This window comes from Felis catus, chromosome D3 (genome assembly GCF_018350175.1).
Source record: "Felis catus isolate Fca126 chromosome D3, F.catus_Fca126_mat1.0, whole genome shotgun sequence".
Lineage (NCBI taxonomy): Eukaryota > Metazoa > Chordata > Mammalia > Carnivora > Felidae > Felis > Felis catus.
In genome coordinates, this window is record NC_058379.1 from 17,316,125 (window position 1) to 17,333,152 (window position 17,028).

General features: G+C 50.3%; 3 long non-coding RNA genes across 4 annotated transcripts in view; 2 read left to right on the plus strand and 1 right to left on the minus strand.

Moving 5' to 3' along the window:
• Positions 1-2,688, minus strand: part of LOC109493245 — a 16,441-nt gene extending 13,753 nt beyond the window's left edge. Inside the window, exon 1 of the long non-coding RNA XR_002147364.3 lies at positions 2,578-2,688. This is a non-coding gene — a long non-coding RNA (uncharacterized LOC109493245). The remainder of the gene's footprint in view (positions 1-2,577) is intronic.
• The window catches only part of LOC109493246, a 16,284-nt gene extending 13,123 nt beyond the window's left edge, over positions 1-3,161 (plus strand). Inside the window, exons 4-5 of one of the 2 annotated variants that reach the window (XR_006587949.1) lie at positions 1,535-2,974; positions 3,100-3,161. This is a non-coding gene — a long non-coding RNA (uncharacterized LOC109493246). The other variant, XR_006587950.1, reaches the window with a different exon arrangement.
• Positions 3,159-14,422, plus strand: LOC109493247. Its single transcript, XR_002147367.2, has 4 exons — positions 3,159-3,340; positions 7,666-8,017; positions 11,332-11,478; positions 12,337-14,422. It is a non-coding gene; the product is annotated as an uncharacterized LOC109493247 (long non-coding RNA).
• The last annotated feature ends 2,606 nt before the right edge of the window (positions 14,423-17,028 follow it).

Sequence of the window (17,028 nt, forward strand, 5' to 3'; positions counted from 1 at the left end):
TTACACATGGTCTGTGGCTGCTTTCAATGCTACAAAAGCACAGATGAGTAGTGGGACAGACACCATATGGTCCACAAAGCCTAAAATATTGACTTTCAGGCGGTTAGAGAAAAAGTTTTCTGACTCCTACAATGCAGAGTTGTCAACGTTTATTACCCCAGAATCTAACGTGATAAATGATAACACCAGTCCTGTGAGTAGATGGCATTTTTGGAGGGCCAACTATGAGCCAGGCATTCTGCTAGTTGCTTTCAGGGGATGATCTCCTGGAATCCTCCAACGATAGCATCAAGCAGGTGCTCCGAGAGGTGAGTAACTGCCCATAGTCACAGTCACGGGGTCTGAGACACGACCCTTGAGCTGTCTGGCAGTTCATACACTGCAAAGTGTTCTACAGCAATAAAGCACCGTTTCCAGATTGTCTACCCAGTGCCTGGCATCATGCTGCGTGCTGGGATGCAGCGTGATACATGACAAGCAAGGGACGGTCTCCATCCTTGGGAAACCCGTGGACTTATGGGAAAGACAGGCCTCCATCTAGATCAGCTGGCGAGATGAGCAGTCAAGAGCTCACCGGAGGAAGAAGCATCTGAGAAGGTGAACTTCGAATTAGGTCTTTCATGATGAACAGAAATGTGATCATTGAAATAGAAGAGAGAGAAGAACACCCCAGGGACAAGTTAAGCAAAGGCTTGGATTGAAATAATTGCCAGGCACCGGAGTCTAGGGTGAGTGAGGGGCAGAAGGGAGCAGAGGGTGGTCACAAACGACAATAGGACTTGTTCGAGACCGGAAGAGGAGAGGTTGGGATGTGATGCTGGGGACTTTGAAAATGTGTTTTCCTTCTCTTACCTAGAAAGAGCCTCAGGTTTTGCCATCCCTTTTCCATCTGGTAGGTAGTTGGTGCTCAAGAAATGCTTCCAAGAATCAAATGTCAGCCCTCGCAACAGGGAGCAGGCTTGCATTTGTCTGTCCTTGCAGGACGCTCACATGGCAGCAGGCAGCAACCACCACCCAGGTGACAATGACTCATGCACCTGGGACCACCAGGCTTCCAAAGAGTTTCAAGTTCGAGGTTGACTCCATTGGGTCGCTGGAGAGGGGCTTTCCAGAAAAGTCTCCTACTTTCCTACCTGTGCTCAGATGGCAGGACAGGGGTCTTGTGCCCTGAAAGAACCAGCAAAAGATCATTGATCATTTGCTTGGGTTGGGTGAGGAGATGGGGAGAGCCCGGCCTTTGGGGCCATCACCGTCCCCCATCCACCGTCCGTAGGTTTCTGGTGTGTGACCTTGGGCAAGTTCCCTACTTTCTCAGAGCCTCGGTTTTCTCGTATATAAAATGGAGGCCATTCCTGTGTCATGGGGTTGTTATGACAAGTACAGCCTGCCATATAGTAAAGGCCCAATATTTATGATCGGTTATTATTTTTACTATGATTAGCGATCGGATTTCTGTATCAGTCGGCATTTGCTGCCATCATGCTAACAGTCTGTGTGATTTATAAAAGCATTTATTTTTTGTTTCCTCTCACAGTTTCCTGGATCCGTTGGGGACGGCTCTGCGGGTTGGGTTTAACCATCTCCCTTGTCTTTTATCCTGGGACCGGTGCTCACCTAAGACATGCTCCTCTGAAGGCAGGGTACAGAAATTTCAAGAGAGGCGAGTGAAAACTCAGGCCCCGCCTAAGGCTTGCGCTCAGAACTGGCCCACAGTTATCTCAAAATATCCCATCGGCCAAAGCAAGTCACACGGCCCAGCCCAGTAGCACGGGTGGAGAAAGGCGGAAGAATTGGGTCACTCCCACAGCTGCCAGGATTCCTAGCGTGGCTGCTGGCCATGTGATTCCACCACCTACCCAACATTGCCTTCCGTGTTTCGCACAGAAGGCTGTCTCCAATCACAGAGCATCTTAGAGATTGGGGACTGCCCATAGGACACTGTATGTTTTGTATCAGTGGGGTTCTGACGAGGTAGTCTCTAGCTGAATTTCCGGACCAAGATTAATTTGCTGCTGGAATGTGAAGACGGCCACCCTCACACCCCCACCGCGGGTCCAGCGTGAGGGAAAATAAGGAGACAGCCCCCGTGTTGGATAATAACCGCCCAAATTCCAATACTCAGGGCCCGACATTGCCCGTTCAGTTTCCTCTGGCTGAAATTCTTGGTTGTTCCGCTGCTAAAACCAGGGTGGCTAGTTACTCTGGGCACCAATGGCTGTTCTTAGCCATATTGATAAACAAGGCTTCCAAAATCATCTCAATGCCAGGAACAGTTCATTTAAAACAGAAGCAGCAACACCACCAATGACAAAATCGACAGGTCAGTCCTGTGGTGTCCACCCTCGCCCAGGGGAGCCTGGTGATGAGTTGAGGAGTATTTTCGGACACAGACAACAGCAGGCCTGGCCCAGATCCACTCATTCCTTCAGTAGCGCTTCCCAGGGAGTTCCAGCTATTTCCCAATTTGTTCCAGCCACACCACCTTTTGTGGCTTCGTTTGGGCATTGAGGTCATCGAGAGATGACTGACTTGGGCAAAGCAGAGAGTAGGGGGAGGAAAGAGTCTTCACTTACTCACCCACTCACTAACTGCTGAGTGTCTTCAGGGCCCTGAGCTGGGGGTTCAAAGCGGAAGGAAGCAGAATGTCCTTTGGCGTTTGGCACGGCAGATCCTCCTTCCACGTATCTTTCTTAGGGTAGGTGGTTGGCTTCCCATCAGCCCCTGCGCGGCAGATGATTGGTTCAAGCTAATCCGGCCGTACGATTCTCTTGCGGATAATTGGTTGAGGAGTTAGCATGTGACCCAGTTCTGCCCAATGAGAAGTGAGGGAGAAATCTGTCCGTGGCCTTTGAGAAACTTTCCCTCCCGACTAAGAAGGAGCTGGAGGAAGGGGTGGGTGCTGCTCCCCAGCGTTTGCAGTACGTGTAGGTGTGACAGCCGCACTTTTGACAGCCATCTTGCCACGTGCTGCAAGGTAAGAGATGAAACTCGCTCCGGCAATGGCAGAATGGAGAGATGGGGACTATATCCTCCCTGATATCGTTGAGCTGCTAAGTCTTTTTTTTTTTTTTTTTTTAATGTTCTTATTTATTTTTGAAGGACACAGAGAGACAGAGCATGAGCACGGGAGGAGCAGAGAGAGAGGCAGACAGAATCCGAAGCAGGCTCCAGGCTCCGAGCCGTCAGCACAGAGCCCGACGCGGGGCTCGAACTCACGAACCGTGAGACCATGACCTGAGCCGAAGTCGGCCACCCAACCGACTGAGCCACCCAGGCGCCCCGAGCTGCCAAGTCTTTAAGTGCAAAGGCCACTCTATCCTTGGACTTCCCACTCTGCGGAGTAAGAGGTTTCCTCCAGGATAGGTGGGGGTTTCTGTTATCTGCGTCCCAAGGCTTCCTACTTAATGCTGCAATATTATTGTAGAAACATGATTTATCTATAAAGGAGCAGGCGTGGAGAAGTGGGTTAAGTTGTCAGCTGGGAAACACCGGAATTAGGTTGTGAACCCAGGACTCTCTGCCTCCAGCCCTCTGTCTGCATAGGTGATCTTATAGCTGGCCTCTGAGAATGCGCATAACAGATGTTAAGCATCCAGTATGGGCCGTGCTGGATGCTGAGGGGGTAGGGAGCTCATGCCCAGAGAGAATGGTGAAGATCCTATCAGAAGAGCAGAACACGGGGGTGCCTGGGTGGTTCAGTCAAGTTGAGCGTCGGACTTCGGTCCAGGTCATGATCTCGCAGTTCTTGAGTTGGAGCCCCACATGGGGCTTGCTGCTCTGAGTGCATAGCCTGCTTCTGATCTTCTGTCCCCCTCTCTCTGTGCCTCCCCCCGCTCATGTTCTCTCTCTCTCAAAAATAAACAAAACATTTAAAAAATTTAAAAAAGAAAGGAAGAGAAGAACATGACAGGTGGGGGGTAGGGCCACACATGCTTTGCTAGTGCTGGGCTACAACCCCTCTCCCATCCCCCATACCGTCCACAGCAAACGGCCGCATTACCTAGGACCATTTGGTCCAGTGGAAGGCACTCCCATTTCACATTCAGATTAGACCTGGGTTCGAATCCTGCCTCTGCTACTCCTTAGCGCTGTGACACTGGGTATGTCCCACCACCTCTGAGTCCGTTACCTTGTGGTTCTGAGGACTGGACATGATGAATGCACATTGCCGGGCACTTGGAAGATGCTCAAACGAATGATAACTATGAGGACGCTTATGGCAGGATTATTACGAACTTTGAGAATCACACCGCAAAAGGAGAGCTGTTCTAATGGCAGGAAGACCCAGGTCCTAGTCCCAGCTCTGCCATGATGAGCTGTGTGACGTCAAGCCATCCCTGCCCTCCCTGGCCCGTTTACTTGCTCCCGTCTGTAGAATGATGGGGTTTGGCTTGACCAATTGTTTTCAAACTCTGCTCCACGGAGCTCTAGAGATTCACTGGCTCCGTAACGAGGAAGGGGCCCAGTAGCAGAAATGGGGCGCCCCCCCCCGCCCCGCTCCAACCCCACGGTTCTTTTGTTATTTCTTTCAGGGGACTGGGTTTTCTGGAAGATGCTCTTTGAAGAGAGGCTTCTGTTGCTTTAATTTCAAAAAAGAAGAAGAAAAAGGCAGCCTGAAATACTCCAGATTAGATTACTAAATTCCTTCCATTTATTCAGTGGTTGACAGTGTGAACTTTGGAGTTCAACCCACCCGATTTGAAGGATGACTCTGACATTATCTACCTTCCTTAACGTGGGGAAGCAAATAATTTCCTGAGCCAGTTTCTAATCATCTACCAGGCATTCCTGGGAGTCTCTTTCCCCTCATCTCTGCCAGCAGGAGGTGTTATAGCTCTTCAAAATGTTTGCCAGTTCAATGGGTACAAAATGGTGTTTCATCGTCACTTGAACTTGCATTTCCCTAACTTGTAGAGAATTTAAGCATGTTTGCCTGTATTTATTTGTTGGCCACGCAGATTTCTTCCGTGAATTCTCATCCTTTGTTCATTTTTCTATTGGATCATTTGTCACTTGTTAATTTGTGAGAGCTCTTTACTATAGTGTGGACATTACCCTAATACGGTATGGGTTTTATCTTTTACCTGCATTACGGCTCTTTTCTAGAACGATCCCTTGTCCTATTTTTTTTTTTTTCCAATCCTATAATAATGATTCCCCCACTGCACTGTCTTGTGAGGATTAAAGCACAAGTAGAATTCCTGGTATGTGGTTCGGTAAATTATTTTTATTACTTACAAGCTTTGGTGCGGGTACCGGATTCTGGAGTTATCCCAATGTGTGTGTGCTAAAATGCCATTGGCCGAAGCAAGTCACACGGTTGAGCCGAGAAAGAGAGAGGAAGCACCGTGGTCACGTGGGCAAGGACGTGGGCATGGGGAGGGATAAGAATTGCGGCCACCGTTGCAATCTGCCACAATGGTCCAGAGATCAAGACTGCAGGTTGTGGAAACGGAAAGACCTGGATCCTGGCACCTCTGGCTGCTGGGATTGCCACACCTCCCCCATGGCCCCCTTAGCTTGCCTATACCAGAGCCGTTTTCCCACAAGCCTTTGTTGTCAGCCAGCGGCGGCCGCCAGAAATCTCTTTTCAACGTTGCCTTCCAGCTGCTAATACCCTCTTTCTCTTCCAAGGATATTTGCATTAAAAGATCCTTGCTGCCTTTTCTGATGACCAGGGAACACAGGCGCAGTGCACGGTGATCCAGCAATATAGATAGAGATCCAGCTCCGTAACTCCGCTCTGAGTGGAGACTTTCCTCTGTTCACATGTTCTTCCAGACGGTCCTTCTGTGCCTATCTGAGATCTCTTCTCTTTGTCAAATACAGGCTCATGCTTTACACGCGTACCCTTTGCACTTAACAACAATGTGAGTGCTCTCCTGTGAAGAGTGTGGTCAGTGGCTAGGGCTTCAGAATGGTCTCGAAAGGAGAATATCAAAATGCAGATTCCCACACCTCATTCCTAAAGAGTCCATTTTGAAAGGTCTGAAGGGAGTCCAGGAACCCGTGTTTTTAACTAACTGTAGATCCACAGGGCAGGTGACGCTTGAATAATGCAGGGGTCGGGGCACCGTGCACAGTCTAAATTCCACATATAACTTTTGACTCCCCCCAAATTTATTTATTTTTTATCTATAATTTTTTTTTCTGTTTATTCATTTTGGAGAGACAGAGACAGAGCACGAGCAGGGGAGGGGCAGAGAGAGAGAGAGAGGAGACACAGAATCCGAAGCAGGCTCCAGGCTCCGAGCTGTCAGCACAGAGCCCGATGTGGGGCTGAAACTCCCGAACTGAGATCATGACCTGAGCTGAAGTTGGACACTTAACTGACTGGGCCACCCAGGCGTTCCGACTCCCCCCAAATTTAAATACTAATAGCTTACTCTTGTCCAAAAGTCTTACTGGCCACACAGCACATATGTTGTATATTATATGGATTATATACTGTATTCTTACAATAATGTAAGTTAGAGAAAAGAAAATGGTATTAAGAAGATCATAAGGCAGAGAAAACACATTTACAGAACCATACTGTATTTATTGAAACACAATCCATGTAGGGGCACCAGGGTGGCTCAGTCAGTTAAACGTCCGACTCTTGGTTTCAGCTCAGGTCATGGTCGTGCGGTTTCATGAGTTCTAGCCTGCATCGGGCTCTGCGCAGGCAGTGCAGGGCCCGCTTGGGATTCTCTCTCTCTCTCCCTCTCTCTCTCTTTCTGCCCCTTCCCCCTCAACCTGTCTCTCTCAAAATAAATAAATAAAACTCAAAAAAAAAAAATCCATGTATACCTGAGCCCACACAGTTCAAACCCCTGTTGCTGAAGGTCAACTACATTTGTATTTTAATAGGGCCTCCTTGCCTGGTGCTAATTTTGGGTAACAGTGAGGGGGGGTATATCCAATGAAAGGAAAGACATGCCCCAGGACACCTGCCTTTCCCAGAGGAAGGGGCCTACACTGCCTTCAAGCCACAATGTCTTTGCCATCCACCCAGGTATGGCTCCCTAAGCAACCAGGGAACCATTAACCCGAGGTCTGATACTTCCCAGCCCCATGTCCTTACCAAGCGACCACCTCTCTGAGCCTCAGTCGGCTCATCTGTAACATGGGAATCCTACTGAGTGTCAGGGCCATCGAGAGAGAGGCAGTGACTTCACACGTGTAACAACACCCGCTTGGGGGTTGGGCTCTGGGTAGATCTTCCAGAAACAGAATCTCCCTTCCCCCCCATGAGATGAGCAGAGCAGGGACTCACTGGCCGGCTTGGGGGAAAGCCAGAGAGTCCCCGAGGGGAGCAGCAGCCACACCAGGTGTCTTGACGAATTAATTATGGGAAATTAGGGCAAGTCAGGTTTCCGCCTCCAGGAATCTCATGTTAAGGTCGGGAGGATAGTGTGGGATTTTAATCATTCTCCAGGGGCTGGAGACGAGAAAGGCTCTTCCTGCCGGGACAGATGATAAGTAGGGGAACCAATCAAAATATGCAAATACAGCTGAGGAAGAGGCTGGGGACACCTCCAGAGAGTGCCAAGGCCTTTTCTGGATGTTTGCTGGCTGGGGACTCTTAACCCAGCGTACAAACCTGAGAGAGGCATTCATAACTCCTGACCTCAATTCTCTACCCTTCCCCGTATCCTCTCCTTTTCCGATGTGACTTTGCAGCGGCTGCCATTAAGAAGTGGAATCTGTTTCCTTAAAAGCCCTTGAACCTGGGCTAGCCCTGGCACTTGTTTTGACCTCCAGCATATGGCAGAAGTGGATATGGTGGCTCCCAGCACGGGGGTCACGAGGACTGGGATACTTCCCACCCTCTGTTTTGGAATCTTGACCGACCACCGTGAGGACCAGCCTCAGCTAGACTTCTAGACGATGGGAGACCCCCGGGTGACCCCCAAGTATGTAAGAAAGCTCAACCCAGCCCAGCCAGCGGAGCCACCGACACGACTCCAGCTGTCCTCGGACCCATCAGTGAGCCCAGCTGGGGCCAGAAGAACCTCCGGCTGACCTGCAGACAGTGAGCAAAATAATCGTTTATGGTTTTAAGCCAGGAGCTTTGGAGTAGTTTGTTAGGCGGCAATAGCTAACCGATAACAGTGTATGTGTGATATAATGATGTAAGAATAATAAAATTGTAGGAAGAACGATCACATAACCACACCGCCAAGGACTGTGCAGGTGATGCCCCCTGTCTCTATTTGTATCGGTATTTTATGATCACAACGACCCATCTCATCCGACGGGGGAGGGAACTCGGGCTTGGTACAGGTTTGTCTTAATTGTCTGTCGTCAGAGGCCAGGATTGGAACTTAACTCTCTCTGACTCCAGAGTTTGCCTTGTACTGTCTCCTAAGGGCACCGACTAATCCACAGAGAAGCTGTTCCCAGGGCAAGGCCAGGTTCCCCAGGCGGCCCAGAAGGTCCCCCACCCCATGACCTAGCCCCCCGGTTTCCCCTTTTGATGCTTCTCCAAAACCATCCATACTTTTGCCCAAGCCATTCTCTCTCCCTGGGGTTGACCTTCCTTTCTTTTCTACCCAAAAAACTCTTATGCGACCTTCAAGACCCAGCTCTGTCTCACTCTTACTGACTCTTAGCAACAAGTCATAAAAAGTCCCGTTTTCAAATAGGCACAACCCCGAAGCACAGTTGATGTCCCACATGAGTGGAACTCCAGAGGTGAGGGAGGAAGGAGAGTCCCAGTGTGGCTGAGACAGCTGTTCTGTGGTGTTCTCGAGGGTCCCCCATCCCTCTTTGCTCTGTCAGCTGCCCTCACAGCGGGTTGCAGGAGAGCGGCTGTAGACCTGGCTTTGCATCCAGACCCAGCCACGTCCAGAGAAATCAGAGGGTTATTTCTTTTTAACCTTGTGTCTCATTTTGAGAGTCAAGGAGGCCCCTCCGTGCAGCCTCCAGGCAGATTTCCCTCAAGTCTCCTTGGCCAGGACTGGGTCATGTGTCCTTCTCTGAGCCAATCGCTGGCAGGAATAGGATTGTATCGCTATCATTGACTTTGACACATCCGGTCATCCCTGATGGGTCAACCACCATGGCCATGAGCCATGTCCTCAGGAAGTTGCCTTTGACTCTTGAGGCTGGAGCAGGTGCCTCCATTGGGGTTCTCAGAGCTCGCCAACCTTGCCCATTATAACACAGCAGGGCCCCTAGAACATGGCCTCCTCCAGCACAGCTGGGGTCGCCGTGTGTTACAGGGGCTGCTTCTTTGGTAAGGCATCCCCTCTAACTTAGCTCTATCATCCTCGTCCGTTGTCTCCTGCACAACCCCCCCCCCAATGCTCCCACGCTTAGAATTACTTACCCGACATCCTGCGCCAAATATGAACTTCATGACAGCAGGTGTTGTTACCGCCTCCTTTGCTGTATTGTCAGCCCCCAGCAGAGTCCCTGTCCCGCTGAAGTGCCCAATAAATATTTGTTTTGCCCGTGGCTTATTTGCTAAGACTGGAACTCTGGATCAATGCAGGAGAAGGAGCTGCAAGAGAAATATTGGGGTGTCACCTTCAAGGGCACCTTTGTGCAGATTTCCACCAGGAATGGCTTGAGCCTCAGCTGGATGCCCACTGAGGCTTCACCAGCCACGCGGCACCGTCACTTTCATGGCCCCGAATAATAGTCAACAACTGCGGGTGTACATGGCTCACAAAGGGTCTGCCCACGTGTTAGCCCTCTGATCCTTACGGCAACTCCCAGAGCCATGTGGGAACCTCATTTTGTAGATGACTCCTGCAGGGGTAAAGGGACACACAGAGGCTGGGCTGTTAATTGCCGGGGCTGAGATTTGCGTACTGAGTCTGCGTTGATTTCAAACTGGTGCTCTCTCTGATTCATAAAAAAACACCAATGGGTTTCCAGCTTCCAACTCTGGCACCGTCTAGGTGGCTGTCCTTGGGATAACACGTAACTGTTGACCACTGCCTGTATGATTTTGTGGAAGAAGCATTTTTTTTTTCTCCCTTACAATAGCAAAGAAATTTTATTAAACAGGGTGTTTTGTACTGTTATCCAGCAAATATTCACTCTCCCCTCCCTGGTCAATGAGGAGAGTGCATTTCCTCGGCCCATGGATGTGGGGCTTGGCGATGTGGATTGATTTGGCCAAAGGAATGTGGGCAGAAGCGATGGTGTGCTAGTTCTAGGCAGTGGCCTCAGGAATGGCAAGTTTCTGCCAGTTCTTGCTCTCCCTAAGAGAACAGCATTTCCAGATAGGAGCTTCTCCTTCACCCTGGGGCCCAACAGAGAAGACACATGGGGCAGACCCAATTCTGACCCGTACCCTTCAGATATATATAAGTGAAAAGTAACTCTGTTGGAGCCCACTGAGATTTGGGGGGATGTTTGTCACACGGCTTTATCATAGCAAAAGCTGACTAATACACTCTGTTCCTGGATTATGCAAAGCCTTTTCCGTGCATTAGCTTATTCGGTCCTCACAACAATCTCCAAGGGGAGTACTATCACATTTCTGCTGATCTATGACTCCTTTTGTCCATCCCTGCATCAGCAGAGCCTAGGGCACTGTGTGGCACATGGTGTAGAGACAATTTTTTAGAGAACACTTTCAGATGAATTAATAAAGTCAAGGTAGGAACTGTGTGGCACTTTCCTGCTTTGTGGCCAATACCTGATTGATAATAATGAACTGCTATGCAGCAGGCACTGCTGACGTTGGTTTAAATGAGAAATTATCCCACCAAATAGTTACCAAGCATCTACTTCAATCCAGCATTGTTCTAGATGCTGGGAATAGAGCAGTGAACAAAAGAGACCAAACCCCTGCCTTCCTGGGGCTGAAAATCTACCCGGGGTGAGATAGAAAACAAGTAAAATATATATAAATCCACGATACAATACAGTCAGTAATCAATGTCATGAAAAAATAAATCGGAGCCAGGAAAGGAGATGAAGAGGGACGAGGGTAGTGTTGTGGTTTCTAACCAGGCGGGGAGGGAGGGTCTCTCGGAAGGGGTGGCTTCTGAACAAAGACTTGGAAAAGGTGACTGAGAGGCATGAATGTCTGGGGGGAAGACTGACCGGTGGAAATAACAATTAGTAATCCATTTGAGGGATGACTAAATGGGCCTGGAAGGATAAAATTGCTTGCCCATCGTCAGATGGCAAGTGGCAGAGCTGGGACTTGGGCCAGTTTTCTGGACCCAGGTAACCCGACTCCAGTGCCTGGGCCCTTAACCACTTAATAGAGGGTCTTAATGGTGGGGGGGGGGGGCTCTGACCTAGCGGTGGGTCTGGGAATCCTTGCGCTGATCCCAGGGCCTCCACCCTGTGCCCTGAGTCGTATCGTCATCTGCCTTTCAGCTGATGACAGTGGGAAACCACTCGGGTTCCTGATGGATTCAGTGCTCTCCAAATGCTCTGTCGTATTAGCCGTGGAAATGGGCTTTGTCTTGTCCTGGAGTCATCGCTTGATGAAATGAACAGGCACTCAACCTCCGGAAGCCCAAGGTGATTTAAAAACATTGCAAGAGCCAGCCTTAGATGAGGCTTATGCAAACAATCTCTTTAATTTGTTGGGAGGCGGGGGTGGGGGGGGGGTGGGGGGGTGGGGGGGTGGGGGGGGTGGTTCTTGTGGCTCTCCCGGGGCCCTGGGTTCCCACCGTAGGCAGCTGGTACGTCAGCGTCCACCACCTGCCCCAGGATCCTCTGCTGCTGGTGCCTGGGACCGAGGTTAACCTGGAGAGGAGAGATAGGGTCCAGATGCTGTCTCCCGGCTGCCAGTGGGCAGAGGCGGAGAACACGGCTCCTCTGGGTTGCCAGACCCCAGCATGGTGCCCAGCACACGGTCAACACTCAGTATAGATTTCGGGTCAAAAAACTTCTGCTTGGCACAGTTTCTCAGAAGACAAAGCAGATGCAGCCAAAGGAAACCCAAGCAATGGATTCCAAGGCCAGGGACTGAAGATGTGTCCCGGGGGGGGGGGGGGGGGGGGTTGGGGGCCGCCACAGGTGTGCTTACCTACTCCATCCTGCCGCCTTCAATGAGCCTGGACAACTAAGAGCCTGGCTCCTTAAAAAAGAGACCCCTTAGGCTTCCCCTTTAGGAGTCTCAGGGGGCCTCCTAGGTTGAATGTCCCCATAAGAGACACTGAGAGCAGCAGATCCTTGGGAACAGGAGTAGGAGAGGGTTGGGAGCCAGGAAGGGAAGGAAACCAGCACAGCCTGTGTTAACAAGCTGGTAAGGGCCGTGGGCAGCCCCAGTGGGGGACTCTGGGGCAGACAGGGTATAATGTGCCCAGAGTCGTCCTGCCCCAGGACAAGCACCCGGTGCATTTACCCACTTAGTCTCCTTTGCCAATTCCCCAGCTCTTACGGCTGAGACCCAGGCTCGCACAAGAAACTACTGCCCTCTAAGAGAATGATGAGTGCACGGGAGTATGGGCCAGACATCGACAGCAGCAGCCACGGAGGGTCTGAGGGTCTCCTCCCCGCACCATGAATGCAGTCCCAGTGGAGAACATCTCTGATCTCCGGAAAAGCCCTGCCCGTAGGTGGGGAGAGAATGAACTTTGGAACCATGCGTCCTGGGCTCAAATCCCAGCTCTTGGAGGCTCACCGTCTACTTTCTCTGCTGCCGAAGACGGTTTACACCCAGCAAAGGGAGATCTCAGAAAAGGCTGAGCCTGAGTGGAGGGTGTGGAGGTGGCCTGGTTATTCTTAGCAAGGAACGAAGAGAGGCAAAAGATGCTTTGGGCTGCCAGGGCCGCATAGCACCTTTCAGAGGGAGCAGCCAGACCACAGTCCTTCCTGGCTCGCCAAGTTTGGTTGGAAATTCTTTCCACCCCAGGCAGCGGGGAATTCAGGGAATTCGGGGTGGGCCTGCCAGGGCCTTCAGAGACCCTTAAATAAAATTTCTCAGCTCTGGTGTCAGAACAGTGGTCAGACGTGATGAGGGCTGTTCGAACAGCCGGGCCTGGCAAGCAGGACCCCAGAGGCTGGGCTCCTGGCCCATCTGTAGTTTTCCTTCCCGTCTGAAAGCTTTGATTCATGCAAGGGCTGGCCCAAGGAGGGTGAGGGGAACTGAAAAGGTACGTGTCCTCAAAACCAAGGAAGAGGGAAGGACATTGCCACCACCTTGCTGACGCCCCGGCTTTCAAAGGTTCAGGAAGAGCTGAATGGCATTGAGACCTGGCTTTTTGGTCCGAACTGTTGTTGCCCTCCAGGAGAGAACAAAAGTCCTTTTCTAGGGCACAGACTCTGTGGGTAAGACAGAGGGTAAGGGGTAAGAGCACAGCCTCTGGACTCAAAAGAGTCCCATCTCTGTCACTAAGAAGCTGTGTAGCACTGGACAGGTCATTTAACATGTAAAAATTAATTAAAAGGGCACCTCACTAAAAGGGAGTCAGGAGGCCAGAAGGGAGTCTGGGGGGAGGGGGAGAGTATCACTCAAATATCAATTTTGAGAAGAATTGTCAATTACAGACTCCCAACAGAATTCAGGAAATTATCATCAATTACGGGCCCCAACAGGGAGAGATGTACATTACATCCCCTGTAAGAAACCAACTACCCCGGCAACTCAGCTAGTGAGAAACCGTCAGTCCCGAACTCTTGCTTTGTTTAAGGGCCTTTCATGCAAAACAACCCGACTAACTTCCTCTTTCTCCACAAAGCGTTTCTTTCCTTTGTTTGTTGCACTGGCCCCTGGTTTTACTGTTTTGCAATTCTCGGCTATTCCCGAATAAACCCATTTTGCTGATAAGATAACCTCTGTTCTTCAGATGAACAGGTGTTGCCGTGCCTCAGTTTCCTCAACCAGTCATCCCTACGTTACGGGGTCGCTGTGAGGATTAAATGAACATTCAGTTCTTGGAGCAGAGCCTGGTTTACCCAAAGTCGTTGGTAGATAGTAACCCACGAGTCTGACACAGGAAAGTATTCCATTAATAGCAACTATCCTGGGTACTGGCTGCTTTTCCATCTGTCCAGTCTGTCGTAGAGTGTTTAAGGCTTGCAGATGTGAGGTGGCTCAGTCAGTTGAGTGTCCGACTTTGGCTCAGGTCATGATCTCCCAGTTTGTGAGTTTGAGCCCCACGTCAGGCTCTGTGCTGACAGCTCAGAGCCTGGAGCCTGTTTCGGATTCTGTGTCTCCCTCTCTCTCTGCCTCTCCCCCACTCATGCTCTGTCTGTCTCTGTCAAAAATAAATAAACGTTAAAATTTTAAAAAAATAAATAAAAAGACTTGCAGACGTGAAAGAGGACAGGTCTTGCAAACGACTCAGGTTCCTCATCTGTAAGATGGGAATAATCGTAGGAGCCACTTTATAGACCTGTCATGAGGATTAAGTAAGTGAATTGAAGCTCCTTCACCACAGTGCCTGGCACACAGGAAGCACACAGTACTTACTCATTTTTGTTATCACTTGTTACTTAGTTTGGCTAGAATTATTCATCAATCCCCTGCTCCGTCATCAAACACTTCTGTCGCAGGCTTCAGCTCTCCGAGAAAAGTCAGATGTGCTATTAGCCTCCACAGGCGAATTCTAAGGATCTGTGTGTTTCCCCTCAGGAAAGGGGTTTGTTTCCAGAAGGGAGAGAGGAAAATGGGAAGGCAGAGGTCACAATGTCCACTCTGGCTCCTAGGTTCCTAGATCTTCGGGTACAGTTGTGGGGATGAGCTGGTACCCAAAATGGACAAGAACGATGCCAGGAAGCAGGGATCATACCCATCCTTTCTAACTCTTGGGTCTTCTACTGTGCTGTCTGGGAAGCCAGGAGCAGTGTAGCCCATGGACGGGGGCGTACATTCTAGGGAGAGGAAGAGGCTGTTTCCCATCCAGGCTGGATCTGGGCTGGGTCATTAGGAACCTTGCAGCAATGCTAACCACAACACCCAGCGTCTCCCCGGATTGGACCGCTTTTGATGAGCCTTCTCCAGGAAAACAGGTGCACTCTGATAAAGTAAACTTGGGAAACCTGCCTGCTCCTCCGACACCAAAAGAGCTGTGTTTGAGGGTCTTGAGAAACCCCCCATGAAGGAACCCTTTCATTTGAATTTAACCAGTGGTTACCTTGTAACACCTACTAACATCCGCCCCTGTAATCTACTAACACTTCAGGGAAGGCCACCACAGGCCAGTGCATTCAAGATCTTTGCCGGGCAGAGGAGTTTCACAGCTTGGAGAAAAAGCCCTTGTTTGCACTCCCCGCCCCCACCCCCCACCTCCGGGCCTTTTTGGAAACCCCCCTGCCTCTGTCTCTGCGTGGGCAGGGCCAAGCCTTGCAAAGCAGCTCCGGTGCAGCTGGGTCGGCTGAGCAGAATAAAGTGGCAATATTCAAGAAAAGTCCTCAATTACCTAGATTCTCAGGAGAAACCAACTGGGGGGTAAGGCCCAGAAATTGGGGAAATGCAGTGCATAATAATAACCACTGGGAAAAAAAAATCCAACCGAGGAAAATAATTTGGAGAATTATTGAGTGCCAGAACCCCAAAGCTATAAACAGGATGTTTGAAAAGATTTCAAGCATAAAGGTCACAATCTGCAATTTAAATGGATAGTTTGTTGCCTTTTTTCTTGGTTATGGTTGGGTGCCACCAATTAGTAGAAGTGTGTGTGTGTGTGTGTGTGTGTGTGTGTGTGTGTAAAGGTTTTTCAAAGAGCGCTTCTCAATCAGGCTGGGTTGGTTGACAGCCTCTGAGCCCACACAGGGGTGGGCACATCCTTTATAGCATGAGACCAAGCGGAACTCATGCCCCACAGTAAGGGCCTTCTTCCTCTTTCTGGAAAAATAATAAAAATAATAATAATAACAGCATAAATCTCTGATCACTGCCAGCTCTCCTGCAGTGAGTTTACCCGGAGGAACTGTATCATTGAAAAATCATCCCTGGGGTGGGATTGCCCCGAGGTTCAACCTAGTCCAATGGTTGTTATTTAAAAACCAATTTTTAATATTTATTTTTATTTTGGGGAGAGCACCGGCGGGGGAGGGGCGTCGAGAGGGGGGAACAGAGGACCTGAGGCAGGCTCTGAGCTGACAGGCGAAATCATGACCTGAGCCGAAGTCTGATGCTCAAACAACTGAGCCACCGAGGTGCCCCTACATATTCTTTTCTTTCTTTCTTTTTTTGAGAGATAGAAAGTGAGTGGGGAAGGGGCAGAGACAGAGAGGGAGACAGAGAATCCCAAGCAGGCTCTGCGCCGACAGCCGCGGGGCTCGAACCCACGAACCGTTGACATCATGACCTGAGCTCAAACCAAGAGTCAGAAACTTAACCATGGAGCCGCCCAGGCGCCCCCAGAGGACGTCGTTAACCCGAGTCGTACTTATCAACTTGGTGAGCGCAAGGAGAGGGAGTCTGTTCAGCTGAATCTTGGGTGTTATTCCCTCAAGCCTTTGTTCCGTGGACAAATGCCAAAGGCGGTTATTTTGTGGCTTGGGGAGAGGTCAGGGAGCTGACAACCAGGCGAGACGGAGTGTCCTTCTCAAGGTTGGGACCCTCTCTGTTGCTCACGGGAGGGTATTTGTGACAGTGTGAGGCAGACAGAGTAAACTTGGAATGGCTGTCTGGACAGGATTCTTCTAATGTGCACGTGAAGTAACTGGGCATCTTTGTGGAGAATTAGCTAAACTACTACATAGTTATTTTCGCATTGGCATCCACTCTGCGGGCCCAATGGCCTGCAGGGGCCTTCAGTCGACACTAGCCCCTTCAATGGCCACGTTCCTAGATTAACGGTCTGTGGTCATCAGGTAAGTGTAGGTTCCTGATAGGACTCCCCCAAAGGCCCTTGTGATGAGCTTTCTCTCCTGCCTCCCAGGGCCACGAAGCCTACCAAACCCGCTTTTTTGGTTTTGAATTTCCCAAGCTAGCTTTAGACTGGAAACCCCAAAGCCCTCTACCCATGGACCCTAATAAAGGCATGTGTCCCTTGCACTCCGCCTTGACCTCCCCTCTGGGCTCCTCAAGGTGGCTCAGGACCTCCTCCCAGACAGGGGAGTAATGCACGAACTGTCTTTCAAACCGCCGTGTCTCCTAGAACTGTGGCACAACAT